General features: G+C 37.9%; 1 protein-coding gene across 2 annotated transcripts in view; it reads left to right on the plus strand.

The window, feature by feature from the left end:
- The window catches only part of PGR (progesterone receptor), an 82740-nt gene that overhangs the window by 44794 nt on the left and 28496 nt on the right, over positions 1–9450 (plus strand). The window lies entirely within an intron of this gene.

Below are 9450 nucleotides of genomic sequence, written 5' to 3' on the forward strand. Positions count from 1 at the left end.
GAGGGCAGTGTCACTGGCCCTCATATGTGGGATCCGAACCGGGGCCCTCTGGCATCCCAAGCGAGTTCTTAACCATCGCACCACTCGGCCGGCCCTCCAGGTTTTTTTTGTTTCCATTTGTGTGAAATATCATTTTCCATCCCCTTACTTTTAGTTTATGTGTGCCTTTTAATCTGAGGTAGGTCTCTTGTAGACAGTGTATGTATGGGTCTTGTTTTCTTATCCATTCAGCTACCCTATGTCTTTAGATTGAAACATTTAATCCATTACATTTACAGTGATTTTTGATAAGTACATAGTTATTGCCACTTTATTATTCATATTTTTGATCTTTTGTTTTCCTCCTTCTTAAAAAATTTCCTGTAACTTTTTTTGTAATACTGGCTTGGTGATAATAAATTCCTTTAGCTTTTTTTGGTCTGAGAAACTCTTTATCTCTCCTTCCATTTTAAATGATAGCCTTGCTGGGTAGAGTAGTCTTGGTTGTAGGCCCTTAATTTTTATCAATTTGAATATTTCCTGACACTTCCTTCTGACCTGCAAAATTTCTGTTGAGAAATCAGCTGATAGTCTTATGGGAGCTCCCTTGTAAGTAACTAGTTGTCTTTCTCTTGCTGCTTTTAGGTTTCTTTCTTTGTCTTTAACTCTTGCCATTTTAATTATAACATGTCTTGGTGTGGGCCAGTTTGGGTTCATCTTGTTTGGGACTCTCTACACTTCTGGGCTTGTATGTGTATTTTCTTCACCAGGTTAGGAAAGTTTTCAGTCATTATTTCTTCAAGTAGATTTTCAATTCCTTACTCTCTCTCTTCTCCTGGTACAATGATGCAAATGCTGTTAACACTTGATGCTGTCCCAGAGGTCCCTTAAACTATCTTCATTTTTTTTTAATTTTTTATTTTTATTATTTTGATTGGGTGTTTTCTGCTACCTTGTCTTCTAAGTCACTGATTTAGTCCTCTGCTTCATCTAATCTGCTGTTGCTTCCTTCTTGTATAGACTTCATTTCAGTTATTGTAATCTTTATTTCTGATTGTTTCTTTTTTATGGTTTCTATGTCCTTTATGCTTACTATCTCTTTGTTGAAGCTCTCATTAAGTTCCTTAAGGACTTTCATAACCAGTGTTTTAATTCTGCCTCTGGTAGGTTACCTCCATTTCACTTAGTTCTCTTTCTGGAGGTTTCTCCTGTTCTTTTATTTGGGACATGTTTCTTTGTTTTCTCATTCTGGCTTCCTCTCTGTGTTTGCTTCTATGTATTAGGTAGATTTCCTATATCTCTCAGTCTTTGTTGGGTGGCCTTATGTAGCAGATGTCTTGTGTGGTCCAATAGCACAATCTCCCTCATCAACTGTGCATGTGTCCCAAGAATGTCGTTTGTATATGTTATGTGTACTCTCCTATTTTCATTGACCTTGATTGATTTTGGCATGTCAGTGGGTGAGATTTACTCTCAGGCTGACTATGAGAATTGGCTACACCCAAAGTATATGAGCTGCTGTGTGGAGGCTGACCAGCATTGCGGAGTTTGCCTCAGTGGGCTCTTGTGCCTGTTGAGACCATGTTTTGGGTATGCCACTTGTGGGGTTAACCTGGTAGTGCTCTGGTGTGGTCTAAGAGAGGCCTCTGGGTGTGTCATTCCTGGTGCCTCTTGGGAGGGACTCCCATGCAGGCCAGTTTCATTCTTGCCTGTGATCAGCCTGGGGCTACCTGATAGGAGCTACCAAACCATATGTAGTTGACTGCTGCCTGTGCTGAACTTGGAGACATGTGGGGGTGGCCTTGCTGTGAACCGAGGCAAGCTGCCACCCATATCGGGCCTGGGGCAACTTAGCGAAAAACACAGGGAACCCCTAGACCTGTTGCTATCTGCCTGCTGCCCATAAGGCTCAGCTGCTAAAAGAGCCTCCTTCAGTGCACAGGCTGGGAATGGCTGACCTGGTGTTGACAGTGCCCCCAGTGATGCCACCCAAATGTGTGTGGGGTGGATATTGAACCAAACTTGCATACCAGGAATAAATCCCACTTGATCGAGGTGTATAATATTTTTAATGTATTGCTGAATTCAGTTTGCTAATATTTTGTTGAGGATTTTTGCATCTGTGTTTATCAGGGATATCTCCCTGTAATTGTGTGTATGTGGGGGTGGGGGTGGGGGGGTTGTTTGTTTGGGGTTTTTTTGTAGTGTCTTTTTCTGCTTTTGGTATCAGTGTACTGGTGGCCTTGTAAAATGAGTTTGGGAGTTTTCCTTCCTCTTCAGTTTTTTGGAATAGATTGAGAAGAATAGGTATTACCTCTTCTTTGAATGTTTGCTAAAAATCACCTATGAAGTCATCTGATTCAGGACTTCAGTTTGTTGGAAGTTTCTTTGATTACTGATTTGATTTTGTTCATAGTTACTAGACTCTTCGGATTTTGTTTCTTCCTGATTCAGTCTTGTTTCTTAGCTTTGAAGTTTTTTTTTTCACTTTATAGCAATGATATTATATGTTATGTATATTTCTTCAATTTGACCTCATTTGCCAAACATTATATTTAATTTCTTTCATTCTAATGTGTATTATTCTTATTTATTCATTTTTACTGCACTATATTATTCCATCCTATTAATGTCTATCATTTATCCATTCTTACATTGATAAGCATTTGTTTCCTCTTTGAGGGATATTACATATATAGTGCAGCTGTAAATATTTTTGCACGTTTCCTGGTACTCATGTGCAAGGGTTTCTGTAGGTATGATATACACCTCGATGTAGAATTGATGATTGTAACATAAGCTTATCTTGGCTTTACTAGATGATACCACCTTATTTTCAGTTAAGTGTCCTTGCCATTGTGGGTTGGCAGTATTTCATTGGGGTCGTAATTTTCATCTCTTTGGTTACTAATGAGATCATATTTTTGTTGCTCATTTATATTTTTCTTCCTCTGTGAAATGTCTGTTCATGCCTTTTCTTTCTGATTTGTAGGAATACTTTGTATATTGTGGATATATATGTTGCAAATATCTAAATATACAGTGGGCAAGAAAAGCCTAATCTGATAAAAGTTATGTTTGGGCATAAATCTAAATCAAATGAGGGTGCAATCTATATAAGTATAGAGGGAAAGCTTATTTTAGGCAGGGGAAACAATGTAAAGGCCCTGAGGCAGGAACATATTCAACAAGTTCCAAAAACAACATAGGCACCAATATGGACGGAACAACGGGGGAGAGTGTAAGAGAGACTCTATGTCATCTAGTCTCTGTCTATGCAAAATTATGGTGAGTCTTGTAGAGCTTGATAAAGAATTTGCATTTCACTCTAGGTAGAATGAGAAGTCATTGAGAGTACTGAACAAAGAGGGACATATCTGATTTAAGTTTTTAAAGACTCACTCATGTGGGTAAAGAAGAGACTATAGGGCTGTCCGAGTGGCATGTTGGTTAAGAACTGGCTTGGGATGCCAGAGGGCCCCGGTTTAGATCCCACATATGAGGGCCAGTGACACTGCCCTCTACAGCTAAGATGCTGAACAACAGCTCAACCTGGAGCTGGGCTGCCATGAGTCGCCGGCAACTGCATAGGCTTCAGTCCCCTGCTGAAGTGGGCTGCCATAAGCTACCGTGTGTAGCTGGCAGCCAGCATGAGCAACCATCCAGAGGCCGGCGACTGATGTGCCTCGCCCGGGAAGAGCACAATGATGGTGCCAGCTTGGGCCAGTGAAGCAACATCTTCCACAACTAGACTGAAGAACAAAACAACAGCAATTTGTCTGTTCCCCTTCACCCGATTCCCCAGTGCTGTTCCCCTCCTCTAATTCCCCAATAAAGTCTTAAAAAAATAGACTATAGAGTTGCAAAGATCAAAGCTGGGAAACCAAACAGCACACGTTTCAATAGTCCAACTGTGATGATGGTGGCTGAAATTATGGTGGAAGCAGTGGCATTGGGGAAGAGTGATTGGATTTGGGTTATATGTTCGTGGTAATACACCAATATTTGCTGATGAATTGGATATGAGATGAGAGAATAAGTGAGGTATCAAGGATGACTCTAGAATTTTTGTACAGAGCAGTGGTATAAATGGAGTTGTAAAACTGGAATCTGTAGCTGGAGCCATTGCATTAAAGTTCTTCTCTAAACATATTACATTTGAGATATTTATTAGACATACAAGTGGAGAAACTCAGTCGACAGTTGGGTAGTTGAGTCTAGAGTTCCCAGGAAAATTTGAGGCAGAAGTTATAAATTTGTTAATTAATCCATATCTAGATCATATTAAAGATATGGGACTTGATGCAAACACCTAGAAAGAGAGTGTAGATATCTAAGAGAAGTCTGAGGACTGAGCTTTGGGCCCTCCAAGATTTAGATATCAAGAAGATGAAAAAGAGCTAGCCAGAGAGACTGAAGAAGTGGCCACAAGAATGAGCTATGTGGAACCCAAGTGAACAGAGTGTTGAAAGAAGGAAAAATCAACTGGGTCAAGTACTACTGATGGCTTGATTAATATGAGAGCTGAGAATTGACCATTGTTTTTTGAGAGGTAGAAATCATTGATAACTTTGCTGAGAACAATTTTGTTGAAGTAGAGAGAAGAAAAACCTGATTGGAATGGGCTCAAAGGAGAATGGGAGGAGAGGAAATGGAGAAGAGAGAGTCATGTGTCTCCACGGGGTGGAGTATGCATAAGAGGGAAGGCACAGTATAGAGGTACCCATACTGCAGATCAACTACAAACAAAAAAAACCAAACAAACAAAAAAAAGAATTTCTCCAGATAGATCTTCTATTTAAGCCTCAAAAAAAAAAATCAGTTTCTTCTGCTTCCATCTCTTGGAATGAACATCTATCAGGTTGAAAGATAGATAACTATTAAATCATTCTCTCCATCTGCTTTCTTATACCCCCATGCATCCCTTACTATCTGAGCCCAAGCCTTTTCTCCTTCCGCCAAAACAATGAAAGCTCCCATGCATATCATCTCCTGAAGGTAGATGGGGGAGGGGGAGCATGGTAGGATGGAGATGGTTACTGGGCCCACACACCTAGTCTCTATTTTGATTACCCAAAACAGCAGGTGCTATCATTTTTCAGAAGTACATAGATAATATTATGATGAATCCAAAGTCATCTAAATTGTTACTGAATTCTGAGTACTTGTTGCCATTATCTATTTTTTCAATCAAAAAATGCTAAAAGTAAAATTATATGAAGTTTTATAAATTTGTTTGTTATGTAATAGTTGTTTTTATACATGAAGGTTAGGAATCACTTCTCTGAAAGAATACCTCATAAAATCTAGCAGATCAATTTAAAAAGTCACATTGCTGATCACATTCACTTTAGTACTCCTGCTGTGATATTCTTATTTCATGCTCTATGTTAGTCGAAACAGCAACTTCAGTAACTCAGCAAATATCTATTGGGAGTCCACTGTATGGTAGACAGTTTGTAAAGCTTCAGATCTATATTGGTAAATAAAACAGACCTGCCCCATCCTCATGGGGCAATTATCCTAGTAGAGGAAGCTGTGGACTCTGAAGGAAACAAATGCAGCAACAGGGAAGCTGCTCAGAGGATGGTCAGGAAAACATAATAATGTATTCTTTCACTCGTTCAGCAGATATTTATTAAGGTACTACCAGACACTGAAGGGGATATACAAAGCTGACAAAAAAGTGCTAACTTTATTGAAGATCAGTCAAGGACAGGGCAATTTTGGCTTTAATGTTTTTCTTCTCTTAACATTATCTGATTTGTATCTACAAATGTGTTTGTGGTTGCAGAGTGTATATATTTAAATTGCAGCCACTTTTGGGCTCTGGACCTTAACTTGAAAAGGAAAACAATCCTTTATATAATTTACTCTAATATATGATGAAACAAAGGCAACTAAAAGTAAGATTCGTACAGATGTACATGTGTCTTTACAGTTCATACTTTATGTAATGTCAGAAGTTAAGGTTAGTTGCATTTTCTATAACAGCTACTTGTTTCTATTCAACTTGCTAAGAAAAATTAGTGATTGGATGCTTGACAGTGGAACTAATGAGGTCCAAATCATAGGCTTGATCTCAAAAGCAAACCTCAAAGAGAAAAATATTCTAAAGTAGTGTTTTCCAAACTGTTAATTCCATGAGATATTAACAGATTTTTCATCAAGTTAAAAGGCCAGATATATTTGGGAAACAGTACATACTAATATTATTCCCTTAGAGATTCACAAGTCATACAATGTATGGAAGGTTCTGAGATATACTAAGTTAGGTAAAGATATTGCTTTAACTTTTCTAATCCAGCATTGCTTAAACATATAAGACTATAGAAGCCTTTGTGGTTTGTTTGGGTTTTGGAGGGAGGGTTGAATAGGTGATTAAGAACACTTGCTAGTACCACAAAATGCATACTAATTAGTTATAGTTTCCCTTCCTCTCTCACTTCTTTCCAATTAAGCTCCAAAATTACAGCCAACATTAGTGAGTTGCCTGTATGCCAAAGCACTCTATCACGTCCTTTGCACATTTTCTTACCTAGGCTAATGGTGATTGAGAGGTATATGCCCTATTTAAAAGATGAGTAAACTGATACCTGGACAAGTAAATTTATCCATCCCAGGCATAAAGCTTTTAAATGACAGGATTCATACACAGATATGGCCAGCCCAAAGAGTCATTATGTCTCTTCAGATATATTTTTGGAAGACCAAAATGATATTTGTTGTAGGGGAATGTAGTGTAGAGGTGGCAAGACTGTACCCATTTTAGCACTTTAGGACAACATCTCTTAATAATATATTTTTTTCAATTGTTTAACACAGTTCTCCTGGTGTGCAAAGTTCTCCTTTGATTTACATTGCTTGATTAGCTCCAACTCATTAGCCTGTAGATTTAGAGAACTAAAGGCTATTTGAAGGGGCAGCAGTGTGATCTGCTGGAAAGACCATAGTCTTTCCCTCACCATATTATTTAATCTTGCACCATTCCCTCAAATCACTATCACATTGCATAGATTTTACTCATAGCACGTACCATTGTTTGGTATTATTCTACTCTTTGTATATGGGCCTTCTCCATCTTTTCCCCAGAATATAAGCTCCATGAAAGCAGATACTTTGATTGTTCACTGCTGTAGTTTCAGAACTTTAAACTGTGCCTGATATAATATTGGGTTGTCGGAAAAGTCATGACATATTTTTTCTATCTTTTTCGTTGCAAAAATGCTTCATGACTTTTCTGACAACCCAATAAAACCACTCAATAAATGTTTTATGAGTAAGTGAAAGAAAGAATAAAGGAAGCTAATCATTGATTAATATCTCAGCTCTGGTATTTATTAGCTTTATAACTTGGCCAATTACTTAGCCTCTATAAACCTATTCCTCATCTTCAAGATGAAAATGGTAATATTTATTTCAAAGGGATGAGCTGGAAGTTGAATTAGATTAGATATATTAATCGCCTATTTCAATATTAATTCACCTTTCAACTTTGCTTTTATCATGTGTCCTGCTTTTTTTCCCCCTCACCTGAACTCATGAAAAGACTGGATCACAAGCAGAAATGAAAATAATTGGTATATTAATTCAGACTACACTTTATGTAATCAGCACATTAGGAAATTGTCTTGGAATTTATTTTGGGTGTAAGACTCTCTAAAGTTTGATTAAAGTGTAAAACATTTGCGTTGGTTTTCAGAGATTCCAGGATTTCATGTGTAATCAAATTCTGATAAAACCAGAACTGAAAGGGCATAAAGAAGAAAGAGGAGGTTAAAGTAAATTCAAAGGAAAACCATTTTAAGTTATTGGGAAAAGAGGAGGGTAGATGTGTATCATACTTTCTGTTAACCATAGTGTTTTAGGATTGGAAGGAACCTTAAAAAACATTTAGTTCAAATTTTGTGCTCTTTCCCATAATCGCTTGCCTAAACCTGTTTTCCAGAATCCCACCAAATGAACATGCAATTCTTTCCTGAAACTGTGAGCTCCGTCACCCTAATTTTGGGCACACCCCCTTCTCTTCATTTTCTCAGTCTACAAATAGAGTTAATAATGTTTATCTTTCAAGATTGCGAGGCTAAATGATACACATATAAAATTCCTGACATATAGTAGATACTCCATAAATGTCACTCAATTGTTCTTTTTTTCAATTTTGTCTAGAGATTTATTAGATATAATTAATCTATTACAATAGAGGATCTGGACAAAGTAAAAATAGTTATTTAAACTTTTTATTTGCCCTGATCTAGCCACTTTCATTTCTCTTAAAATTCCCATTACTTACTTTCCCTCTAGTGCTTAACTCCTTCCCCAGGGAGCCCAGTTGATCTCTGTAAATAGTCCTGAATCTTTTTTCTGTATTAACCCTGACACTTGTTTCCTTGTCACCTACAAGTTCTAGTTCAACTCCTTGGGGACTTTATAGAACAAGTGTACTTTCTGTCAGTACCTGAGCTCAGAAATCACAAAGGCAAATATTTAGAGACCAGGCAGGTAACATAACTAAGTAGAGTGACAAGACTTAAAAAAGCTGACCAGTGGCCTACTACCAGTTTGTGGTGGAAACTGGGGCATATTGGAGTGCCCATGCGCCATTCAAAAGCAGCAGTTTCAACTCAGCTCTAAAAGATTTCTGCCATTCAACTAATTCAGGGCTGTTTTCAATAACTCTAGAAAGCACTGTATGAACCAAACAAAATATGTCCATAGAGCACATCTGGCATTATATAATATCTATTAGGTTGCAACCTCTGCTTAGATAATTGCATGTAGTTATCAGGCCTTCCTTAACCTTTTTTCCTGGCTAACCAGCACAGCCACTTCATACTGTTAAGTAGCCTATGCCTGGATAGAGCAGGTTGGGGCTGAAATTCAGCCTGTCCCCTGATCACCAGGACTTTCTCTAATTCACTCCAAGGTACCTGTGAGCTAACATCAGCCCAGCTAAATATCCTTCAACCACGCTTCATGATATAGATTTTCTACTCATCTCATCAGCAGACATTTTTTATTCCTAACACATCACAATTTATCAAAGTAGAAATTCTAGAAATTGTCTAGAAATACATAGGTGGCCTGACCAGCACAGGATGTAGACTCTCTTCCCTTATCTAGAAATGAGATTCTTAATTTGGGGTCCTTAGATCGCATAACAGTCCATATATTGATTTCGAGGAATTGCAAGAGATCTATAAACCCACTTGAAAATGTGTACAAGATTTTGTGGAGTTTGCACAAGTATATGTATACCTTTTAACAGACTCTTAAAAGAACCCAAAATAAGGTTCAACATCTACTAAATATTTCAATTAGTGTATTCTGTAGGATTAGCTTTGGGGAGGCAGTCCTGTCAGAATATTGACCAATACTGAGTTTAGTCTCTACTAAAAGCCATTTGTCTTTTCATATATGTTGCTGCAAAGCTCTGTAATCAATCTCTCTCTCTCTCTCTCTCTCTCTCTC

Source organism: Hipposideros armiger, unplaced genomic scaffold (genome assembly GCF_001890085.2).
Source record: "Hipposideros armiger isolate ML-2016 unplaced genomic scaffold, ASM189008v1 scaffold_1184, whole genome shotgun sequence".
In the NCBI taxonomy this organism is placed as follows: Eukaryota; Metazoa; Chordata; class Mammalia; order Chiroptera; family Hipposideridae; genus Hipposideros; species Hipposideros armiger.